Below are 24,364 nucleotides of genomic sequence, written 5' to 3' on the forward strand. Positions count from 1 at the left end.
AGCAAGCTCTTACAATGGTTCATTTCAGTTGCAATTCCAAACCAGATCTCTTTGATTATGCATGGAAAGCTTACAAAATTTTCCACTGAGATGATTTTTGAATTAACTGAAAACTTAGTGGCTTCATAATTTTTGAATTGTAGATTTTCGCCTCCCCTTCTTGGTCTTGTAAGCCCATCGCTGGGTCTTTTTAAATCTGAAATTTGCCATAGGCTGAGTCCTCGAAGAAAGATATATACCCTTGACATTTAAAAAAAATTAATGGAAAATCACTAAATCCCTTCAAATGCTACATTGAAATGTAGTTACAGCTCTTTCCTTGTGCCCAGTGAGAATTTAATCATAGCAAAATCTTAACGTTTAATATTGAAATCCTTATCCAAGAGACCCAAAAAATATTTTGCAAGGGGCAGCTTGGCATTACCCAAACCTGCTGACAAAGCTCCCTGGATCTAATTTGAAGCTGTGGCAACTGGAAAGATCACCCAGTGACCCTGCCTTTTACCTGGATCCCAAATTTGGGGCCCCAGAGGTCAGAGACCTAAGGGCAAAAAGTATGGGCTTGGAGATCATTACTCTGGGAATTCCTTGAGGGCTTGTTCCTACATACCTCCAGGATCCTTAGTGCCCCCAATCTCCAACTTGGCCACAGGTTTCATTTATGGGGTGGTGGCCTCTGGCTATGCAGGGAATAGCCTTGGTCTTTGACTCACTCTGCAGGTCAGTGTGAGTAGCATGCCAGAGTTAGAGGTCCAGGACCAGACCCGAAGAAAGTCCCTCTTTTTCTCCCTCCCTGCAATTATAGAGAGTTAGCAAGCCTTTAGGGAAGCTAGATTTCTGTAGTGGACACCATTGATGCCTATATTAGTCAGCTTTGATGTGTGGGAAACAATTGAGAAACTTAATCTCTTCAAATAACAAGCATTTATAACACTTTGATTCTGTGAGTTGGCAATTTGGGCTGGGCTCAGCTGAGCGGTTCTACTGGTCTTGCCTGGGCTCACTCATGTGGCCCAGCTGAGGCTGAATGATTCAGGATGACACACATTTCTGGCAGCTGAAGGCAGATGAAAGCTGTTGGCTAGAATGCCTTGGTTCCCTTCTATGTGGTTCCTTGGGAGTTTGCTTGGATTTGTTCCCATAGTCTCAAGGTTCCAAGTGCCACAGGAGAGCATAAACCAATACATACACAAGTACTTTTTAAAAAGAGACAATGTGTTCTAATTTTTAAAAAAAATATTTTCTTAGCATGTGGGATCTTAGTTCCTGCAGGGGGTCAGGAATTGGACCCACTCCCATTCCATTGGAAATGCAGGGTCTTAACCTCTAGACCACCAGGAAGGTCCCTACATAAGCACTTTTCAAGCCTCTGCATGCATCATGTTTACTAATGTCTCATTGGCCAAAGCTAGTCCCATGGCCAAACCCAGACTTAAGGAGTAGGGAACAGACTCCTCTTGAAGGGCATGAATGCAGGGACAGGCAGAACTTGTAGCCATTCTGCAAACTACCACAGAGCCCCCAGACCAGCTTCACGGGGCCGGCACATTGATTCCCCAGCTGCTGTGAGTGCTGGCCAGAAATCCAGCTGCCTTCTCCTCCAGAGAATTGCTTCAGCCCATGAGAGTCACACCCCCAGTTTATATCCCTCCTCTCTGCCTGGCTGAGGGTACAAAAGGCTGGCCCCCTTTCTGCAGGGAGCAAGTAGCTGTGGTGTGATTTGTGCTCCCAAACCCACCGGGCACCAGTCTGGGGTCAGACTTCACCTGACTCACACCCGTGCTGGGTTCTTTCCCCTTCCCTCCCACTCTCTCCTTCCTTCCCTCCCTTCCTCTCAGGTTTTTATTGAAAGCATAAGCTGGTTCAAAATTGGGAAAGGAATACTACAAGGCTGTATATTGTCACCCTGCTTATTTAACTTCTATATAGAGTACATCATGCAAAATGCCAGACTGGATGAATTACAAGCTGGAATCAAGATTGCTGGGAGAAATATCAACAACCTCAGGTACGCAGATGGTATTACTCTAATGGCAGAAAGTGAAGAGGAGCTAAAGAGCCTCTTGATGAAGGTGAAAGAGTAGAATGAAAAAGCTGGCTTAAAACTCAACATTCAAAAAACTAAGATCATGGTCCCATTTGGTCCCATCACTTTGTGGCAAATGGATGGGGAAAAACTGGAAGCAGTGACAGATTTCATTTTCTTGGGCTCCAAAATCACTGTAGATGGTGACTGCAGCCATGAAATTAAAAGACACTTGTTCCTTGGAAGAAAAGCTATGACAAACCTAGACAGCGTATTAAAAAGCAAAGACATCACTTTGCCAGCAAAGGTCCGTTTAGTCAAAGCTATGGTTTTTCCAGTAGTCATGTATGGATGTGAGAGTTGGACCATAAAGAAGGCTGAGCACCAAAGAATAAATAATTTTGAACTGTGGTGTTGGAGAAGACACTTGAGAGTCCCTTGGACAGCATGGAGATCAAACCTGTCAATCCTAAAGGAGATCAACCCTGAATATTCATTGGAAGGACTGATGCAGAAGCTGAAGCTCTAATACTTTCACCACCTGATGCGAAGAGCTGACTCTTGGAAAAACCCTGATGCTGGGAAAGATTGAGGGCAGAAGAAAGGAGAGACAGAGGATGAGATGGTTGGATGACATCTGACTCAATGGACATGAGTTTGAGCAAACTCTGGGAGATGGTGAAGGATAGGGAAGCCTGGCGTGCTACAGTCCACGGGGTCGCAAAGAGTTGGACACGACTGAGCGACTGAACAACAGACCACACGCCCCCAAACCCCTCTCCAGTGCTGCTTCCAGGGAACCCTGCTGTGGTGAAGGCGTTTCCAGGCTGGCCCGGCGACACTTCCTGTCCCACGTGTGTCTCCACCACGTGCCCTGGATGCTCTTCCTGTTGGAGGTGGGGTCTGTGTCCCCTCCCCTGAAACTGGGCAGGCTGGTGACTTGCCTGGAATCACGGAACAGCAAAAGTGACAGTGTGTGACTTCCAGTGGAAGGTTATCAAGGGCCACGCAGGTCCTGCCTGTTGACTGCTCTCAACTGAAGCTCTCCTCCCGCCCAGCTGCCCCCAGGCTGCCTCGTTCTGGGGAAGCCCAACCCGCCAGCCCCACCCTGTTCGCCTCTGCTATTATCTGACTGTGCCTGAGAGAGACCCTACCCAGCTAAACCCTTCCTGGACGCCTGACCCACAGAAACCTTGAGAGACAATAAGATGATCGTTGTGGTCTAGGCTCCGATTTTTTTTTTTTTTTAATTAAACTCTTTGTTTTGCATTGGACTATGATGGTTCGCAGAGAAGGCAATGGCACCCCACTCCAGTACTCTTGCCTGGAAAATCCCATGGATGGAGGAGCCAGGTGGGCTGCAGTCCATGGGATCGCTGGGAGTCAGACACGACTGAGCGACTTCACTTTCACTTTTCACTTTCATGCAATGGAGAAGGAAACAGCAACCCACTCCAGTGTTCTTGCCTGGAGAATCCCAGGGACGGGGCAGCCTGGTGGGCTGCCGTCTATGGGGTTGCACAGAGTTGGACACGACTGAAGTGACTTAGCTTAGCATGATGGTTCAGATGGTAAAGAATCTGTCTGCAATGCAGGAGACTCAGGTTCGACCCCTGGGTTAGGAAGATCCCCTGGAGAAGAGAATGGGCTACCCACTCCAATATTCTTGCCTAGAGAATTCTGTGGACAGAGGAGCCTGGTGGGCTACAGTCCATAGGTCGCAAAAGTTGGACATGACTGAAGCAACTAACATTTGACACACACACGGTCGATTAACAATGTTGCTAAGCCCCTTTTGATCTAATTTTTGATGCACTGATCTTAGATAGTGGAGAACACAGATAAGGAGGAGCTTCCCCAGGACTTGGGGTTTGTGTCCAAACTCATGTGTGTGTGGGGGGGGGGGCGGGGGGCGGAGGTTGTTGCTATTTTGTTTTTTGCTTGTTTTTGCAGAGATGTTCAGGTTTTCTAGCACCATTTGCTGTTCCCTACCATGCGGTATGTGGGATCTTAGTTCCACAAACAGGGATCAAACCCACACTCCCTGCCTTGGAAGTGTTAATACACAGTCTTAACCAGTGGACCACCCGGGAAGTCCATGTGTGTGGCTCTTTTGTCTCATTTGTCTTTCTGCCCCCAGAGCCTCTCAAAGCACCTGGCTCATGGCAGTGTCAGTGAATGTTGGTGAAAGTTCCTGCACCTCAAGGCCCTCTGGTCAGACAGATCCTCCTAGTGCCCGGCAAGCCCTCCTGCCCTCTAACCTCCTTTCCACTAGACGATGCAGGAGAGGAGCTTCCAGAAGGGTAGGTGCCTCTGTGGTTGCCCAGCAGAAGGGACGGTGGTAAGGGCTGGTTAAAGATCTCTCTGTCGGGAACTCTGGAAGCGGCCATTTCCAAAGGAACTGAAATTTGTCTGGACTTGCTCCGCGCCGGCAGAGCCTGTTAGAATAGATCTGCAGCCCTGGGAGGGCAGCTCTGCAAGACAGGAGGACCTACAGTCTTCAAGGCCTAGGAGAGCCGGCAGGGCCAGGAAAGTCGTGGATCCTGGGGTTGCGGCTTTCAGGGTTACAATGCAATCTAGAGGTGTTGGCATCTATTCCCAGCCCCACGGAGACTGCCTTCTCGTCAGCCTTTGCTTAACAGCTGGGTCTGGGGCTGAGTGACACCCTTCACCACCCAGGAGGTGGAAAGTGGTAGACGGAGGAAGGGTCAGGGGAGAGACGTGGGCATGGGGGTGGACAGAGTCGGGGAGGGGAGGACGAGGGAGGGTGGTGGAGATGGTGAGGGCAGGGCATTCAATAGGAAGGTATGATGAGGGGTTGTGAGTGGCAGGGAATGGCTTGGAAAAAATTCCAGCGCTTTTGAAAGGATGCTAACTAACTTCTACGTGTGTAGCTAAACGATGCTACTGGATTTTGCCTGATTACAGAATGTATCAGGAGTTGCAAGTTTAGAATGTCTTGTTTTTCTGGGCAAATGTCAGAGATGCTATTGCATTATTGGGGTTTCAGGTCTTTTGACAATATGGTGACAGCTGGGTCCTTGTCCAGGGGCAAAAACCTCAGAACACACAATTCTGAAGACAAATTCAGCAAGTTCATGGCTGCCCCGTGTCCAAGTCCATCCCAGGGGGTCAAAGCTCAGGCAGAGTGAGGTTAAAAAAGAGGAGAGTGGGGGAGATGCCTTTCAAGGCAGGTACCAGCCACATTAGTGGGGCTCACAGGATGGGCAGCTGCAGTGCCCCTGGGCCCAGGGCTGGGCAGCTTTTGGGGTTTTACAGGTAGACCGGGCTTGGGCAAAGCCCAACTGTCCAGTGAATGCCATAGTGTCTGAATGGATGAAGGAATGGCTATAGAGATACATAGATGGATGTTAATTTTTACTGATCCTGGGGCAAAATCAATCTCTTTTGTCCTTAAAAATGGTGGGGAAAAGTGGAATCAAGGCTCTGGACAAACTGGGGAGTCTTCCTTAATCCTTTCCTGATTTCTGTTTTCTTAGGGGAATCAACAGATGTCACGTCTGCCTGAGTCCCATCACCTAACTAGCAACTTCACACAGACCCCTGCCTATTCAAATTAGTTCCCGAGAGCGTGGGGTCAGAGTGAGGCCTGGGGTCCAAGGGGCCTTTCCGGGGAACCTGGAAGTGGCTGCCCAGGGCAGCCTGTGTTCTGAGGCGCGGTTTCTGCATTCGGAATTGCAGAGTCAAGTGGTCCCTCTGAGGAGTAAAATCCCCCCAGGCGAGTGAGAGTGTCCGATTTTGGTTCCTTAACCATCTGTGGGGGAATTTTGTAGTTTGCCTCACACTCAAAAAGAAACAGCAAGGGAGGAAAGGCCGTTTCCTGTCACAGAGCCACCGGGGCAGCTGCCCCGGCTTCGGTGCCCAAGCGCCCCCCGCCCCCGCAGGCCTCGCTTCCACCGGGGCCTCTGGTCTCATGCGAACCCACTGACTTAAGCCGGCGGGTGCCTATTATTATCCCCAGAACAGCACCTGGGAGGTGCAGGGGGCAGGCCCCAGGGGCAGGAGAGAGCCCGGGGACCCACGCCCGCCCCTTCAGTCATGTCCTCAGGGCTCCTTAAGCCAGCTCTGCCTCTCCTCGCTCCCTTCAGAAGGACAATCCAGCTGGAGCACTGCAAACTCTTGTTACACGGATAAAGCAGGGTTATTTAGGAAGCCTGCTAATTACAAAGAAACGAATTTTTACTTAAAGAAGCCCCGAGACTGTCCTTTTAGTACCTCGTACACACAGTACAGTTAGACTCCCCCTGTGAAATGAGCTTATTTGGGTCCACGTTGAGAAACAGAGGGAAATTCACACTTGGTAGTTATGAAAAATCACCTGTGTTGCAAATCACTCATGGAAATTAGCATTAGAACAAGTGGTTAGCTAGAGGTATAAGAGGAACCTAAATTTATGAATCTGCTGCTCTTTTTATCCCTGTTCCCCAGCATGGAGGAGATGTGACAGTTACAGGGCTAAGTAGATCCTTCCAGCCTCCAGAAATCCCAGTCCCCACTGTGGAAGGACAGGCCGGACACATTCCTCCACGCCAGCTCACCCACCAGTGGCCTCATTTTATGCTTCTGGCCTTAAAACACCCCCTCAGTTTGGGAACTCCAGTTATTGTTGACTTTGTAATCACAGATTTCAAGTGAATCACAAGATTCAAGTAACTGGGCCGCCCCACACACAACCTGGGAAGAAAGAACAAAGTCAGACTGGTCATCATGGCAGCTCCCTGGAGCCTGAGATCCACAGGCTTCTAGAGTGGATTCCGTATGGGCCTGGTGGCGGGGAGGGGAGGGCTCGGGTTTCTTCTGAGTCCACACTCAGTGGTGAGGCTAAAGGGGGGCCAAAGACCCCCCAGTCTCCAACAGCCCCAGGCCTACCCCAAATCCACATGTTAAATAAAGGATTCGTGCTTGTTCCAGCAGTGAAGATTCAGGACAAGTCCCTCGGACGCTCCTCTAGACAGCTGACCACACCATAAACCTTTCCTGTGTGGAGACCTGGAGTTGGCCCCAGCCCTGCGTCCATCCTCAGGCCAGAGTCCTGCCTAGGGACTCACTGATGAAGTGAAATGAGGCACATGGAGTGGACAGGAATGATTCAGCCTGGGGCAGGTGCCAGTGATTCATTCATTCATCCATCTGTTCATTCATGCTTTGCTTCACTTAGTCACATGTTTTAAGGGCTGCCCAGGGCTTTCCACCAGGGAAAGAGTGAGGAAACCACTTTGGCCAAGTAGACCGAAGCCTCTGGCAGTGACATGGAGAAGTCACTTGTGGAGAAGTGGGCCCAGCGTCCTCCACTCAGGAATCTTCAGGAGGATGCATGCGAGTCCAAACGCACCATCGTTTATTTTGCTTAATATAACAAACCTCATTAACTCAAACTCTGCTAATTTTGAGTATTTCACCCAGAGCAGGTGGAAGTTCCAATTGGCAGGACACACAAAACAGATGTCAGCAGGTAACGAGGAAAATAACTTTTAAACAAGGCACCCGAGTCGTGACTCCATTAGCATGGCGGCTTTTCAAACGTCTGCTCCAGAACCCACAGCAAGAAATATGTTTTACCTCAAGACAGCCCAGCTTAGCTGTGTATACCCATGCAGAACAAAAAACCAAAGTTCACAAAACTACACTGATCCTAGTCACTCACACCTAGTAAGCGTGAAGCGTTTTGCTATTTCCTATTTTTGTTTTATTTCATTTTTTTAAAAAGATACTGGTCACACCCACTCAACTGATTTTTCAACCAATTAATAGATTGTAAACTGCAGTTTGAAAAACACCACCTCTCCGGTAAAGGGGCTGGCGCAATTTCAACAGCTTGTTGTATCCATTGTGTGGGTCTGAGGACCAGTCCCCCAGAAAATCCTTTTCAGGGAATTGACAAGGAAGTTTGTCATCAGTTTAAATCACACAAAGGGCTGGCAAAGTGTGATGGAAAAGCATTAATAACATCCCTGAAAAAAAGTGGAGCATTTGATCTTTATTCATGGCAACTGATCACGGACACCTGATAATAAAACAATCCCTCCGGCTCTGGGAAAGCCGGGTGCATCCTTTACATGTAATAAAAGCAACAGCATCAGAAATACAGTCCCTGCCTCCCTTCCGGGGACCGTGGTCCCTCCCAGGGACACGCTGGCTGCATGGTCCCCACTGGCACCAGGCGTCTTCTCAAAGCCCCCTGGGGTCGGGCAGGCCATCATATTTCCGCTCTACAAAAGGGGAAACCCGGGGCCAGGGAGGTAAAGTGCTTTCCTAACATCAGTTAGTCATGAGTTGAGTTCTGCTTTTTCGATTCCTGGTCTTAAATTCTGCCACTTGAGTGAATTCCTCCCATTCACCTTTCCAAGGGAACTCATCACTAGGATATCTAGGGAGCTCATCCCTGGCTTCTTTCCACTGTGTCGGGCCAGGGGGCATTTGGAGGTGCACTGTGGTAAGCCCCAGAGTCAAATCTTTGATCTAGAATCCTCACAGCTGGCTCTGACCCAAAGGAAGAGACAGTAAATCCTGTAGCTAGCTGGGGGGGAGCGTCCTGGGCCATGGGAGTGGCGTGGGCCAAGGCCCTGGGCTGAATCAGCCTGGGTCCACGAGGTTCCCTGGAGACCAGTGTGGGGGGAGCAGGTGAGCACAGGCAGCCATGGGGCCCAAGGTGAGAACCACGGGACTTGGCCACTGAGAGCCGCTCTGCAGAGGCTGCTCTGTGGGGACAGCGGGGCTGCGGCTGGAACCTTGGCTCCAGGCAATGGGCCGTAGGTTCTCGCCCCCATCTGATGGCAAATCCAGCACTCTGAGTCTCGCCTGGGCTCAGCGCGTGGCCCTGCTGGCTGCCAGAAAAGGGCCCGCTCCCTTTCTTTGGCTTTGAAGGTGGGAGGTGCCTAGTAGTCTCCTAGTGTGTGGTCTTATTTCTTTGGAAGCGTCCCGGATGGGGGTCACTGGGTCCCAGGGCTCCCCTCCCTGTCCAGTGCTCCAGTTGCGGGCTCACACCTGTGTGCATCTTCGCCGGAGCTGAGTATCCTCGGCTGTGACCTTGTTCACCCCACAGCCAAGTCATGCCCCGCTGTTTGGATTTGCCAGGTGCTGAAGGACAATAAAAAGATCAGCTACAGGATTCGTTTGGATAGAACACGTTATCCATCAAACTTCACAGTGGCCCCCACCTTGGAGCAAAACCAAGATCCTGCTGATGACCCCACATGGCCCTGCCTCCTTACCCCCATCCTCTGTGACTCTCCTTCTCACTGGCTCAGGCCACACTGGTCTCCCCAGGCCTTGCTGACCTCAGGGTGTCTGCCTACGCTGTTCCCTCTGCCTGGATGCTTTCCCCACCCATACTCACAGGGCGCCCTCCTCTCTGCCCTTGGGCCTGCACTCAAATGGCCCCTGATGCGCCAGGCCCCCTGACCACCCGCTCCAGGCCTCCCTCTTCCCCTCCTCGGCTCTGGCTGTCGCCACAGCTCCTGTTACAGATTCGCTTGTGATTTGTTTGCTCGGTATCCACCTGCTAGAAGGTAAACTCCCAAAGGACAAGTGCGTAATTGGTTTCATGCTAGAAGAGAGGCGAGCAGGGGTCACGATCAGCAAGCAGGTCTTGACCACACGAACGGAAGGACCAGGCGAAGGGGGAACAAGCTGTCCTGATCCAGCAGCCTGTGACATTTCAGGCTTGCCGTCACCAGCCTTGAGAGACGCCTTTATTCCTAGGGAGATGGTATATTGCATTTCTGACAGTTTAGAATCCTTGTACTTTTCAGACCATTTATCTCATTAATCCAAGACTTGATTTGGACCCGGTCATCTTCTCCCTCCTCGTTTCTAATGTGTGTCGGGGGGAGCACCGCTCACTGTGGAGCTGCCAGAGTGGGATGAGCTGGGTACCCCAAGGGGGCGGCTCCAGGAGCCCCTGGGTTTTGTTTGCTGAGTGAGGTCTGCCAGTTGAGGCCAGAGCTGAGTTGTTGAGGGGGGGGAACACAGAGGCTATGAGGAGCCCCCAACCCTGGATGGAGGAGAGGAACAGTGATCACAAAGACAGGTGGAGCCTCTGAGTGGGACTGAAGGCAGGCACTGAGCTTCCATGGGTTTTGGGATTTTGCTGTGTGACCTTGACACAAACCCTCTTCCCTGTCTCCCGTGAGGCCTGCAATAACAAAAGTCCCTTTTCTTGGTGGAATTGAGTCTATTTTTCAGAAGTGAAGTATGAGTGGGGGGTTCCAATCAAGGCTGCCTGTGGGAGGCTGGCCTTACCTGGAACTCCTGTTCTCCTGAAGGATTGGGGGAAAGAGCCAGAGATGGTGGTGGTTGTGGCGGTGGTGATGTGTGTACAGTTGTGCACACAAGTCCCAAAACAGGTTTCCCTAAAATAAGGACAACTTCATCTCCCCAAGAGGCCCACAGAACTGAGAGGAAATTAAAACCTGTGGCCAGTTACCCAGACCTCCCACCTTGCCTTCCCTTTGTCTCATCACTTGCATGAAACCCATGGCTGTGTTTGCATACCCTGCTTAGGCCTCCTGGGCCTCTCCAGGCCCCATTTCCTCTGCATTTGTTTTTGGCAGTCCTTGTCCGAGAAGGGGGACTGGCAGCCTGCTTCTTTGCTGGTACACCTCTGATGTTAGCCAGGGCCTACTTCAAGGACAGGCCTGGGCGGGAGAAGGGGGATTGGTGTCCTTGGCTTTGCAGCCCCACATTGCACAGCAAATGTGTCATAGAGCAGGAAGAAGAGGGGTGCCTTCCCACGACGACCACCCCAAACCCCGGGCCCCTTCCGCCATCTTCAGCAGCTCTTTTAATCTAACGTGGTGTTTTCAACTTCAGGCCATGAACCCACGATGAGTCGGGACAGTCAAAACCAGCGTTAATAAATAAATGGAATGAAATAGAAAATATCGGAATACATGTTTGAGATGAAGCATCTGCTACATGTATGTGTATATATGTGTGTATATAAACGCACACATGTTACACACAACCGGTTTGTAAAGTGAATTGCATTCAAAAGTTTGGAAGACACTTGTCTGAACAATTAGTTTAACGGTTTTTTATTTTGCCAGGTGCCCAGGCGTTTGAGTGGGAGAAGTTGCCAGCACATTTGAGTCCAATCGGACACACCGGCCACCGGCATTTGAGTGGGGAGCTGTCCCTTGCGGGTCTGATTGTCCGGGAGAGTCTGAGGAAAACCCCTTTAGAACCCTAACACTAACCAGTGGACACTTTCCCTTTCTCTCTGAAGAAAAACAGGAATGGCTTCTGAGCCATTGTACTTAAGTGAGTCACTCCAATATCCTGTGTGCACTGCTCCCAGAAATGCAGCAAACAGAACATGTAATGCTACATAAATTCCTGCGAGAAATTTCTTTGTCCAGAAATGGTGTCAGCTTGTTGTTCCACGTTGCCATAGGGAACAGAGAGCTCAGCCTTTGAAATGCAGTGAGGAGCGCTGTGATTGGCCAGCCTCGCTGTCCGTCACTGCTGCCCAGCGGCCGTAACTGCGGAGGACAGAACGCTCGCCCCCCAAAGCGGGTTCCTGCTTCGGGGCAAACTTTGTGCTGCAGCCCCCTCCAACTCCCCAAAGCAGGGGGTCCAGAACTGCTCAGACAGTTGGAGAAGAGAAAGAAGCGGGGAGGAAGCGGGGAGAAGACAGGGAGCAGGTCCTCACTGCCCAGCAGGGGGCTCAGCCACGGTCGTACCTGAGCCTGTTCACCCTGCATTGCTTCTTGGCACCGCTTTGGTGGAGAGCAGAGAGAGTTGTAGAAAACCCTTCTGACGGGTCTTTGAAACTTCTAACCTTGTTATTTGTGTTAAAAGAGCCAAAAAATGGTCCAGCCTAGAGAATTTCTGGCCAAGTCCTAAAAAGACCCCAGTCTAGCTTGAGGCAGGAGGTGGGAGTGCGGCCCGATCCGGCCCTGGAGACCTGTGAGGAGATGAGCAGATACACAGAGGCTCGGAGCCCGGGCCCTGGTCTGAGGAGCAGCGGCAGCCATTAAGGCTTCTGACAGGCAGGAAAGGACACCCAAGGCTCGGGAGCAGAAAGGAAAGCGCCCCTTGCCGCCGAGAGGGGAGCTCCTCTGGTGCCCGAGGTTCCAGTCAGAGCCCTGCGGTCTGCGCAGGGCTGACCGAGGCTGACCCGCCACCTCAACATGGTTGCTGGGCGGACGACAGCCATCTTGGGTTCTCCGAGTTGAACTCAGGGAGCTGTGCCCTCTCAGCAAGTGGCCCGAGCAGGGGCGCTGCTGCAGACTTCGAGTCTAGAGAGCGAGGCCCCACCTCTGCAGCTGGAGAACAAGCACACCCGGCGGGCTGATGGAGCCAGAGCCGGGGTTCCAGCAGCCTGCCCAGACTGTCGGGGGTTCTGGAACGTTCCACTGAGAAAGCCTCTGGAGGAGATGCTGAACTTCCTGCCTTTATTCGACGAGTCATTGGAGAAGGGACACTAGCTTAAGCTGGTGACACTGGTCTTGGCTCTGTCTGGAGATCTCCATGAACCTTATGAGGAAGAGAAAACGGGGCAGTCCATTCTGTCCCCTCTGTGTTGACTGTCAACTGGTGCAGAGATGGCCTTGCTCTTTGGTTGGCCTGGAGCCTCACGGAGAGACAGGCCCTCTGCCGTTGCCCATCTTGCCAGGCCAAACAGGTCAGATACACAGACCTAGAGCACTTTGGGGAATCACTGATGGCTTGTGGGGGGCAGGGGGCGGGCAGAGAGCCGAGGCCTGTGGAGAAACGGGTGGCCCAGAAGGCCTGGGGCCCAGGGCGGGGAGGGGGTTCACAGGGCAGCGGACTCTGTCCTGGGGCCCCCAGGCCAGCAGGGCGCTCTGGGAGCTTGTGGCAGACTGGCCACGTTGTTCACACTCGATCAAGACCCAACTTCCTGGGTGTGGGAGGGGCCCCGGCAGCAAGGAAAGGCCAACCAAAGGGTTAGGAGCCCCCCTCAATGGGGAGCAGGGCCCAGACAGTCTCCCTTAGCCCCACCACCTGGTCCTGTGTAGGAGAGGGAGCGGTGTAGAGGAGCGAGTGTGTATGTGTGAGTGTGCACAGGCGTGACGGCGCATGGCTGTCAGCGAGTGTGTGAATGCATGTACAAGTGTGAGCGCATGAGAGCATGTCTGTGACCAAGTGTGTCTTGGAGTGTGTGTGAACTGTGTGTCTGCGAGCGTGTGTATGTTTTGTGAGCATGTGTGTCTGAGCATGTGTAAAAACGCGAGTTGGCTGTGTGTCGGTGAGTGTGAGTAGTTGTGCGAGCCTCTGTGCTCAATGTGTGTCGGTGTGAGTGAGGGTGGCCGCGCTGGTGAAACGCGTGACGCCATGGCTCCCGACCCTAAGGGGACCTGCACCTTTCGGGCCCCCACGCGGCTTGCGTGGCTTTTCGACCCGGAAAGGGGGGTACGCCCGGGGCGGGGGCTGCGAGGCGCCGGGGGCCGGGCGCGCGCGCGCGCGGGGGCGGGGCGGCGCTGGGGGCGGCCGGGCCCGCCCCCGCCCGCGCCGCGGCGCCGTTGCTAAGGCCGGGCGGCGGGCGCCGGGGGGAGGGCCTTAGCGACGGGCGGCGGGCGCGCGCGGGGCCGGGCGGGGGCGCGCGGGGCGGGGGCGCGGAGAGCCGGCCGCTCTCGCGGGCTCCCGCAGCCCCCGCGCGCGCGCGCGCGCGGGCCGGCGGCGGGGGCGGGGCGCGCGCGCGCCCGGGCGCGCTCTGGAGGCCGGCGGGGATTTCCAGCGCGCGAGAGGAAGTGCCTGCGAGAGGGTGCGTGAGGGCGAGGGAGCGCGGCGCGGCGCGGCCGCCGCGTGCGCGAGCCGGGTTGCAGCCCAGCAGGGACTTTCCAGCCGGCGGCGGCGGCGGCGGCCGCCGGCCCTTCCCCGCCCCCCGACATGGGGCTGCCCGGGGAGCAGGACGCTGCGGACCGCGGCGGAGGACGCGCTCGGCGCTGCTGAGCCGGCCGGGCGGCGCGGACGCGGGTAAGGGGCCTGGCGGGCGGCGGGCGGCTCCATCCCCGGCGGCTCCATCCCGCGCCCTGGGCGGCGGGCGGCGGGCGGGCGCGGGGTCGGTCGGCGCGGGGCCGGGGCGGCGCAGGCCCGGCGCCCGGCGGCGAGTGCCCGGTGCGGCGCCGTCTCGCCCCCGCCCCAGCCCGCGCCCGCCCGCCCCCCGGACGCCTCAACTTCGGGAAACTTTGTCCTCCGGCCCGGCCCGGCCGAGGGCCCCGCGGGCCCGGGCTCCCGCAGCTTTTCAGGAAACGGGGCGCCGAGGCCGCTTGGAACGTGACCCCCCCCCCCTCACCCCGAGGTGGCGAGAGACCAGCATCTCCGACGAGGCTGTGTGTTTTGCGGGGTGAGGAGCGGACCGTCTCGGGTGTCTCCATAGCCGAACATGTTCACCCTGGGCTGGCTTGGGTTCTTTTTTTTTTTTTTAAGCCATTATTTAAAAGTTTATACTGAGTCATTCCTCTGCAGATGAACCTCTGACTGATTCATAAGCGAAGAGCTGCAGCGGCCTCGGAGGCAGCCGGGTACTGGGATCCAGTTTGGGGCGAAAGGCACACATTCCGCCTTCGGTTAATTGCTCAGGCACACTTTGCCACGTTTTCACCCCGTTTGGGGACATCTATTTAATATTTAGGCTTTTAGACAGAATCTCGTGGGGAAAAAAAATTCTTTACCTTTCTCTTGAAAACATAGCAACAAAATGGTAATCAATGGAGTGTTGTGGACGTGCTTTGAAATCTAAGAAGCCTTCATATAATTGTCCGTTGAAGGAAGCAGTTTTATTTCATGGTTTTCATTTTAAGCTGAGAATTAGTTTTCAGAATGAGATGAGGGGGTGTGTGTGATTTATTCATTTATTTTTGTGGATTCATAAAGGCTGTGTTGAGCGTTGTTGCCGCTTGTTAATTTACATTCACAGCATACAACTGAGGGGAGCCATAATTTTTATTTTTTTCTTAGCATTTGCTGGTGAAGCTTTTGGGAATGTTGTGTGTTCTGTAATCTTGCATTTGTGTATAAAATCCATATGTAAAGAAATGACCAAGTGGACCATCAGTTGGTGCTAAAATCTTTTCCTGTCTTTCACATCTTTGAAAATGGCCTGTTCAAAAGACTGCATCATGTGTAGGATGTCTGGCAAAATTGTGTACGTTCGTTTTTCAAATGAAAGGAAGTGTTTGCTTTTTCACTATTGTGTGGTGACAGTATATACATACTGAAAATCAGTTCAAGATGAAGAATTTTTTGGCCAAAACAAAAATAAGCCTTATTAGTGTGAAAACCCTAAAATGGACAAGATTGGAAATGTGGTGAGTAGGTGTTCAGGACAGAAACCTTGACAGACCTAGGATTCCAGCACCACTAGTCAAAATCAGACCTTATCAGGGATGAGGTTTAAGATGTAAGGTGTCTCACCCAGACGCCATCTGTTCCAGCTGTCACCATGCAGAAGCCAGGGAAGCAGAGAGCTGGCAGGGAGAATTCCAGCATTTTTTTTTTTTTTTTTTCTTTTTCTGAGACATTCATGTGAATTTTTCTGTGAGGGGGAAGAAAACCAGTTATTTTTCTTGGATGCTGTCCATTCATTTTGGAGCTAATAAGATGGCCTCACTCGTTGTACAGAAGGATGTCAAGATCTTCCACTGGAAACCAGCAGTAGCAGCTGGCCAGTGGTTTCTGTTAATACAATCAAAATATTCCTACTCTTTTTTGTGTCTTGAAGAGAGTCCTTAGTTTAACTGAAACATTTGAGCTGCTTCTAGCTGTTCTCCCCTGTGTTTGGGGTTTTGATTCCGTAAAGACCCCTACTAGAATCCCTTTAATTTTTCACTGTGCAAAGCGGGAAGGACCTTGAGGAGGAGGAGGGGGTTTGTCGGGGATAGATAGATACGCCAATACGCTGAAGGACAAGAATGATTTATCACTCTGGTGAAGTCCTTTTTGATGATGCTAAAGCTGTACTTTAAGAAAAACTGTCACTGTGGTGTTGCAAGTCTGGGCTAGCTCAAGCAAACAAAGGAAATTGCGTTAAATTTGTCCATCTCTGTTTTCTCATCTCTGTAGAGCAAGACTCTACAAACAGCAAGTGATCTAACCTATCAAATATTATGCAATAGCTGAGTTTCCTTGTAATGGTCAGTTTAAGAATTGTTAACTTAGCAGAGGAGACCTCATATAGCCAGGGCCTCTGTGTCAATCCCATGGATTCTGGACCCCCTGCATGCTTCTTTACAAATGTTCTGTGAGGAAGGAAAATTACTATTATTATTATTTTGCTGGTGGAGGAGAGTCATCATATTGACTTGAGATACAGAGAGACACTGAGGAAAGAGCTCCAAAGTGAGAAAAGAAGGCAGCGAGGCCAGTGGTTTTGGAAGGTGACCAGAGAGAGGCAGCCGAGGCCTAAATGTGGAGATGATGCTCAGACCTGCTCTGGGCAGAGGGAATGGAGCCAGCGAGAGAGTGCTGGACGCCTGCGGGCAGGAGGGCGGTCGAGAGGTGAATGGGGACAGGATGGCTCGTGCCATCGCAGCTGGCTTTAGGTCCACAGCTGCTCATGGAGTAGGGGACAGAGCAGCTCTCAACAGAAAAGGAAAAAAATGTAAGAAAACATGTGTGCTCGTGTAAGGTCTAGTATTCATAATTAAACAGTACAAAATGGCTTTCTCACTTTAGAGGGCCTTCGTCGACTGTGGTCTGCACAGCACAGTGAGGGGTTGGGGACTGACCACTCTAGGAAGGAGAAGGTGATGTTTTTGTCATCAAGCGTCAAAATCTCCTTTTGGGCCAGAATTGCTTGTCTCCCTGTGCAGGCTTGTTGGGGGTGAGGCTGGCAGGTGGTGAGATGTCATAAATGCAGGTGACTGTTGTGGGTTTCTGTCAACTCTAGAAATCAGGTTGGAATCCCTTGCTGAGTATCTGTATTCTGCAGGATAAGTAGATCATTAGCTGGAATGGGGGAGTCTTTTTCTCCTTGAATTTGATGTTCAGTGAATGTGCCTTGAGTTCTCGTAACTCTCTGGTTCCAGTGCTGGGATGAGGGAGTTGCAGCACCTGCCTTTGAGAGCATGGTCTCAGCCCCTGTGCGTGGTGGAGGAAGATGCGGGAAACCAGCGCTGTTTGACCAGGTAGCACCAGGACTGAAGCTTGTGCCCAGAAGGGAGAGGGAAAATGAAGGTTTCACCATCCTGCCTTCAGGAAGTTGGCTGCTCAGCTGGAGAGTGCAGTTCCATTCGGAAGAGGCAAGAAAAGTCCTACAGAGTAGACTAAAGTGGATTAGCGGGTCGTGTGGAGGACTGGAAGTATGGTGGAAGTTCGGGAAAGGGTAGACAGCTCCTGGCTGGCGGGGTAGTCAGGGACAGCTTCTGGGAAGTGGGTGTTGAGATCCAGTGCCAAGAAGGCCGGTGCAACGGGCCCACCTTGAGATTGGCAGGAAGAGGACTTCTCCGTGCTCCACTTAGTTTTGGGAAGATAGCACCTGACGGTTTGTGGTCCTGTTTGTGCCAGTAGACACGGTCTTGGTGATGCTGGTGGTCATGCTGGTCATGCTTCCGGTTATAATGATTCCCATGCTGTCCCCTGGCCCCCGCCAGGCCCTTTGTGACCAGGTCTTTGGCGGGAGACGGAGCGGTGGTACCTGGCCTGGGCGGCTGCACTTGGCTGTCCCTGCCTTTTCTCACTGTAGGTGGAAGGTCTCAAAAGGTGGTGGGGAGGGGAGTGAGTGTTAGAGTGCCCCTTCCCCAGGGGACACCCCCAAACCTGCTGCTCTGTCATCCATGCTGAAATGACGTAAATCTTTAATTCTCAAGAAATAAAAAATCTCCCTGTAAGTTCATTTCATGGCTTACTTTTTATAAGGGTTCCTCCATGCTGATGCATAACTCCGTGGGTTTTTTTGTTTGTTTTTGCCTGCATCGCACTGCTTGTGGGTTTGTAGTTTCCCATCTTGGGATTGAACCTGGGCCCTAGGCAGTGAAAGTGCAGAGTCCTAACCACTGGAGCATCAAGGAATTCCTGACTCCATGTATTTTTTTTAATGGGGGCTACTTGGTAACTTCTCTCATGAGGCCATTCTACCAAGAAAGATATCATGCCTGCTGTTCTGATATCCTAATTTCTTTTCCAATTAAAACACCCATTCTGTGGCAAAAACCATAAGCATATTTATTGGAAACTTGGTTTCTTTGAGTGGAGAGAAAAGCTAAATTCATTAATTGATTGGGATAATGTAATCTTCAGGATGACAGTGGCATCAAAAATACTAAAACGTTAGTTTCCAGGAGTCAAAATTGTAGTGAAGGTTTTCAGTGACTGTGCCCTGGAATGCTAACGTCCGGTAGGAGGCCTGCATATGCTTGAGGCAGCGGGGTGCTGGTTAGACGCCCCCAGGGCCCGGCACGCCGGCCTCTGTCAGTGCTTGTGTCAGGAATCCGCAAGTTTGGGAAGGAAGAGGGATGTAACAGATGCTCGCCTCGTGGCTCCGTGTGGTTTGGCATATGTGTCTGCAGGTGGGGATGCCCTGTGGCTGTGTCTCTGGACTGTGCCCCTCCACCCCCAGTTCTGATAGCGCTTAGCTCCCAGGTTGGTTGTGTGAGGGGGCTTGTAAGATGGGGGTCTTCATCCAGCATCTTAACTTCCCTGGGTGCTTTGAATGACTTAAAGAGGAAATGCAAGGAAATCTGTTCTCCTGAGTCCTGCCTTGCCCAGTAATGCCCGGGAGTCACAACTTTATTCTGGAAATTAAATTCTGTCTTTTTTGGATTAATATAGCCTGGTGTTTGAAATGTTATTATGGGGTAAATTAAGTGTTCTGGTTTCAGAAGGCTTTTCTCTGTGGGAAGGGCATGGTTTTAGTTCAGTATGTCTCAAACCCTTGATAGGAGTCCAAGCCCATTAAGTTTTATCTTAAAATTTAATAGGAATTTTACACTGTACTCAGTAATATGTCTGGTTTTCTTTTTCTTTTGCTGTAAACATATGTTGCCCCCTTCAGTTGTTGAGTGCATTGGATTCTCCAGAACATGCGTTGTGTTCATCCTTGGCTCCCCCAGGTTTGGTGAGGGGTCCCCTGGAATTCCTGCTATGAGTCCTAGGGGCCATCCACCTTCTGGCTTGAGAAGTGTGGGCATGGTGGAAGGCTCCAGCTTTAAAGATCGGAATCCCAGTCCTGCCCTTTCGCACACCAGCAGAACCACCCAAAGTGGCTGCTGGGCCTCTCTGAATTAGTGTCTCCATCCGTAAAATGGGACGAACAGCAGCAGGCACAGACTTGCTTCTTATGAAAGAAATGGGCGAGAGAACCTTCTACTGATGTTAATTTTTGTAGTAATAGAGGACTGAGAGCTAATAGAGGAAGAGGGTTGAGACCTTAGAATGCCTCAACCCTAAACTAATGCGTCAGATGGACGGGACCGAGAGAAGTTTCCTCCTTTTACACGGGAGGCAGCTGGCTGAGTGTTGGGTGAGGAGGGCTCCCACGTCAGTCCATTGTCTGGCAGGCGCACACTGTTCACCCAGTGTAGAGGTGGTGTTTTTTTTTCTTCCCCCCTTGCCCCCTGCGGTCTTCATTTCCCCAGGATTGGCCCCAGGGAAGCTGCTTGGCCTCTATCCAATTTGGGATAATTGAAAATTAATGAACTCACATTTTTGGGGAGAACTTACCCTAGAGCTAGGCTAGTTTGCCAGCACTTAAAAGTGAAGTAAGACGCTGTGTGAGCACTGCCCTCAAGGAGCTTCTGCGAGGCGAGTAAGCCGGGGAGTGGTCCGGTTACAGCACCGCGTGGTGGGCGCCGTGGCGGAGGGGCAGAGCCGTGGGAGCCGGGGCGCCGGGCGCAGAGGTGTTTTCCGGGGACGGTGAGCGAGAGCGAGAGGGGCGGGCCCGAGAGCCCGCGGGGCTCTCTGTGGCTGCCGATCAGGGTGCCTCAGGGTGCCGGCCTCAGAAGGCCTTTGTGCCAGCCTGGCTCTGGAGGGAAGACTTGTCCCCACTTTACAGATGGGGAAAAGGAAGAGCCTCAGGCCTGCTGGACTCGAGTCCATGTTTTCACCACTCTGCTCTGTGGTCAGTTTAGGCTGAATTTATAATCCGTTTTTAGATCTTGTTCTTATTCTAGACTTCTTAGTTTTGCTTTCAGATTCTAGACATTTGACATCGTGTGTTTTTCCAGCATATGCTTTTCACACGGCCCTTCCTCTGCTCCAGCATCTATTCTGCCTGTATGGACTTCTTTCCTGCTGGTGCTCCATCCCCTCTCTCTTTCATTTTCCTACAGCAGCTACCCTGCATTCCACTTCCTTTCAATAAGATCAGTGAAGGCATTCTTTGCTCTGTGGTTCTTGCTGAGGAGCAGTCCCAAACTTGATTTACTAATGTGTTTTCTTTCCCCTTTCTCTCTTAATTTACATTTAAACCGGTGTCTAGTAATAACGATAGTGTGTAGTCATTATGTCTTTACAGGGTTTTACAAATATTAGCTTGTTAGTGGTGAACAAGTCCCGGAGGCCTGGTCACTCTAGAGAGAGCTGGTTACAGCCCAGCATGGACAGATTCCACCCATTCATGTGGAATTTAATTATAACTGCGGATTGCTTATGGGAATATGAGTTAAAGACAAAGAAACCTCCACAGTTAGCAAGGAAATGATGTCACTGGTATTTTGTTGAAGATTTTACGTGGCTCTTCTGCTAGAACCACCGTAAAGGTTTGAACATGAAACTGGCGATGCCTGGACTGAGGGGCGGGGGCGTGTTACACAGCCATCCGTGCCTGCCGGGGGAGGGCTGTGTACTGGGGTCACAGCTGGGCCCTGAGGTCTCAAGAGGCAGAGGGTAGGTCTTCTTTGTCCTTAGGCCAGGTTAGAGGCAGTGGGGTTAAGGCAGTGTGTGGGAGAGATGGCAAGGGCCTCATGTTTCTGGGGAGGACTGCCCTGCCTTCTCCAGCTTGAGGAAGGTTCTAGTGCATCTGGGATGGATCTCTAGTGTTGTGATGACAAGCTTCTTAAGGACAGGGCTGCTTCATTGTATTTTCCCAGTCTGGTGCAAAATGTTCTCAGGCCATCTCAAATGGGATGAATTTATGTGTGGGAGGAGTTTGGGTCTGAAGTCAGACCCAGTTTGAATTCTGGTAAGTAAGTTATTTATCCTTTCTGAACCTCAGTTTTCTCATCTATGCAGGGGCAATTGTGAGGACTGAAAGTGAGAATGTGAGTGGATGTGGGGACCTGGCAGGTCATGAGTGGGAATTCCTTTCCTGTGTGGGTTCCTGAAGGGAGAACATGCTTGTTAACAAGGTGAACAGTAAGCTGTCTTGGGAGTGAGCCTGGCACTGGAAGGCAGGTAGGGGTAGAAGAAGCACATTATTGGACTGTAAAGAAATTATTTTTAACAAAGAATAAAATATCTGGAAACTAGAAATCACTATTTGCAGAAAAAAGAATGTCTATAGATAGGCCCTCCCTTTTAAAGCAATTTTTATATATGATTTTTTTGATAAGTTTAAAACTATATTTTAGTACATTCTTTTCTTCTGTTATTTAGCGTAATAATATGAAACTTGTTCTGATCTCTGTTCAGATGTCAGCTCTCCTTGGTTTTCCCTCAACACCCTAGTTAGATGGCCCCTGCCTTCACTCTCTAGGCACTTACTTGCATTTTTAATTTTTGTCCATCATCTTAACCCATTTCCTAGAAGAGTACCTGGAGTATGTTAGATACTCAGGTGTTTGTATGAGTTGATCAGTGGTTCAACCAAATTTTCTTTTATTGAGGAAAAATTTACATAACGTTCAGTTAACTATTTTGAAGTGTACAGTTCAATGGTATGTAGTCTGTTCACAATTTTGTGCAACCACAGGGCTTGCTCTAGTTTCAGAACTTTTCTATCACCCTGTAAAACATTCTGTACTCAATAAGTAGTCATTCCTTATCCCCCCTTTTCTTCTAACCCTAATAGCCTCTAATCTACTTTCTGTGGCTATAGATTGGCTTGTGCTGAGTATGTCATATAAAAAGGATCATACAGCCCCTGACCTTTTGTGTCTTTTTTCATGTAGCATAATGTTTCTGGGGTGCATCTGATACATGGGGTAGCATGTATCAGTATTTTGTTCCTTTTTCGTGGTTGAGTAGTATCCCATTTATGTATGTATCAGTTTATTTATCCACTGTTGGATGTTTGGGTTTTTACTTTTTGGCTATTACGAGTTATATATATATATATATATATATGTATGTATATGTGTGTGTGTGTTTGTGTACACACACACATACATATATGTTTCTATGTAGACGTAGTGTTTCCATTTCTCTTGCGTAATATACCCAGGAGTGGAATTGCTGGGTCATGTGGTCATTCTGTGTCTAACTTGTCCCCACCTGCAATGTACTAGGATTCCAGTTTCTGTACATCTTTGTCAACATTTGCCTTTTTTTTTGGATTAAAGCTATTTTAGTGGATGTAACATGATATCTCATGGTGGTTATGTGCTTCCTTAATGTTCAGTGATATTGAACAAATTTTCATTGTATGTCTGTTTTGAAACAACATGCCTTCCAATCCTTTGCCTGTGTTTTAACCAAGTTGTCTCTATTGTTGTTGAGTTGTAGGAGTTCTTTGTATGTTTTGGGTATTTAACTCTTAATGGATTTATGATTGACAAATATTTTTCCTATTCTGCTGGTGGTTCTTTCACATTCTTGATAATGTCCTTTGATGCACAAAAGGTTTTAATTTTGATGGATTCCACTTTATTTTGTTGTTGTTTTTCCTTTTGCTTTTGGTATCAAACCTGAAAATCCATTGCCAAATCTGAGGTCTTGAAGATATACCCGTATGTTTTATAGTTTCAGTTCTTACATTTGGATCTTTGGTCCGTTTTGAGCTAATCTGTATAACTGATGCAGGACAGCCTCTTCGTCTTTTGATTGTCCGTGGTCCCAGCACCGTTTGTTGAAGAGGCTGCTCTCTCCCCGCTGGATGGTCTCGGCGCCTTTGTTGCAGAAGAATTAGCATGTGTTTGCATTTACGTCTGGACTCTCGGTTCTATTCCACTGGTCTGTATTTTTGTCCTTATGCCAGCAGCATACCATTTTGATTATCTTAGCTTTTTGAAAAGTTTTGAAGTAGTAAGTTTGAGAAGTGTGAGTCTTCCAACTTTATTTTTCTTTTTCAATATTGCTTTGACTACTTGGCACCCTTCATAGCTCCATATTAATTTGAGGATCAGTTTTTCTTTTTCTTCAAAAAGGTCATTGGAATTTTGACAGGGATTGCATCTGCTTTGGGGAATTGCCATGTAGTACTGAGTCTTCCAATTCATGACCGTGAGATGTCTTTCATTTCTTTCAGTAAGATTTTATAGTTTCAGTATATAAATTTTTCACTTGCTTGGTTAAATTTATACCTGGGTATTGTATTCTTTTGGATGTTATTATAAATGGAATTGTTTCTTTAATTTTCTTTTTGAATTGTGCTGGTTTATAAAAACACAACTGATTTTTGTGTGTTGATAATATACCCTGCAACCTTGCTGAATTTAGTTATTATTACCTCTATTAGTTTTTTTGGTAGATTCCATGGGATTTTCTATGTATATAGTGATGTCATTGGCAAATAGAGATACTTTGTTTCTTTCTTTGCAACGTTGTTACCTTTTATTTCTTTTTCTTGTCTCATTGCTCTGGCTAGGACTTCTCCTGCAGTTTGAATAGCAGTGATGAAAGCAGACATCCTTGTCTTGTTCCTGATCTTAGGGGAAAACTTTTCGGAGTGATTATGAAGTTATATGTGGTTTAAAAAAAAATAAGTGCCCTTTGTCATGTTAAGGAAGTTCCCTTAAATTCCTAGCATACTGATTATTTTGTGATGAAAGGTGGTTGAGTTTTGTCAAATGCTTTCTCTGTGTCTGGTTTTCGCCCCTTCCTTCTATTAATGTGGTATGCTCCTTAGTTGATTTTTGTGTGTTGAACCTCCCTTACTTTCCTAAGATATGTCTCACTTTGTCATGGTGCATAATCCTCTTAACGTGTTGTTGGATTTGGTTTGCTACTGTTTTGTTGAGAATTTTCTCATCTGTGTTTATATAGAGTATTGGTCCTTCGTTTTCTTTATTTGTATCTTTGGCTTTGGTATCAAGGAATCAACTGCATTGTGACTGTACATTGTATTTCTTCAGAATTTTGAAACCTGTCCTCAGTAGTGTGTAGAAAATTCTAGGAGGGTTTTGAAGCAGACAGGAAAGCTCTCTGATGATCACACTATGTACCTCCTTGCTTCCCAACATGAGGCTTCCCCCGTAGCTAATAATTAGCAAAATCCTGGCTGACATTACCATCTTAACTCTGTCAACCCTGGAGAAT

The 24,364-nt window shown here is 49.7% G+C and overlaps 1 protein-coding gene across 2 annotated transcripts in view; it reads left to right on the plus strand.

Moving 5' to 3' along the window:
* The first annotated feature begins 13,804 nt into the window (after positions 1 to 13,804).
* TRAF3 (TNF receptor associated factor 3) overlaps positions 13,805 to 24,364 on the plus strand; it is a 116,281-nt gene continuing 105,721 nt past the window's right edge. Inside the window, exon 1 of one of the 2 annotated variants that reach the window (XM_027520682.1) lies at positions 13,805 to 13,987. The gene's annotated coding sequence lies outside the window, so the exon portion shown is untranslated. The remainder of the gene's footprint in view (positions 13,988 to 24,364) is intronic. The other variant, XM_027520680.1, reaches the window with a different exon arrangement.

This window comes from Bos indicus x Bos taurus, chromosome 21, assembly GCF_003369695.1.
Source record: "Bos indicus x Bos taurus breed Angus x Brahman F1 hybrid chromosome 21, Bos_hybrid_MaternalHap_v2.0, whole genome shotgun sequence".
Taxonomy (NCBI): domain Eukaryota; kingdom Metazoa; phylum Chordata; class Mammalia; order Artiodactyla; family Bovidae; genus Bos; species Bos indicus x Bos taurus.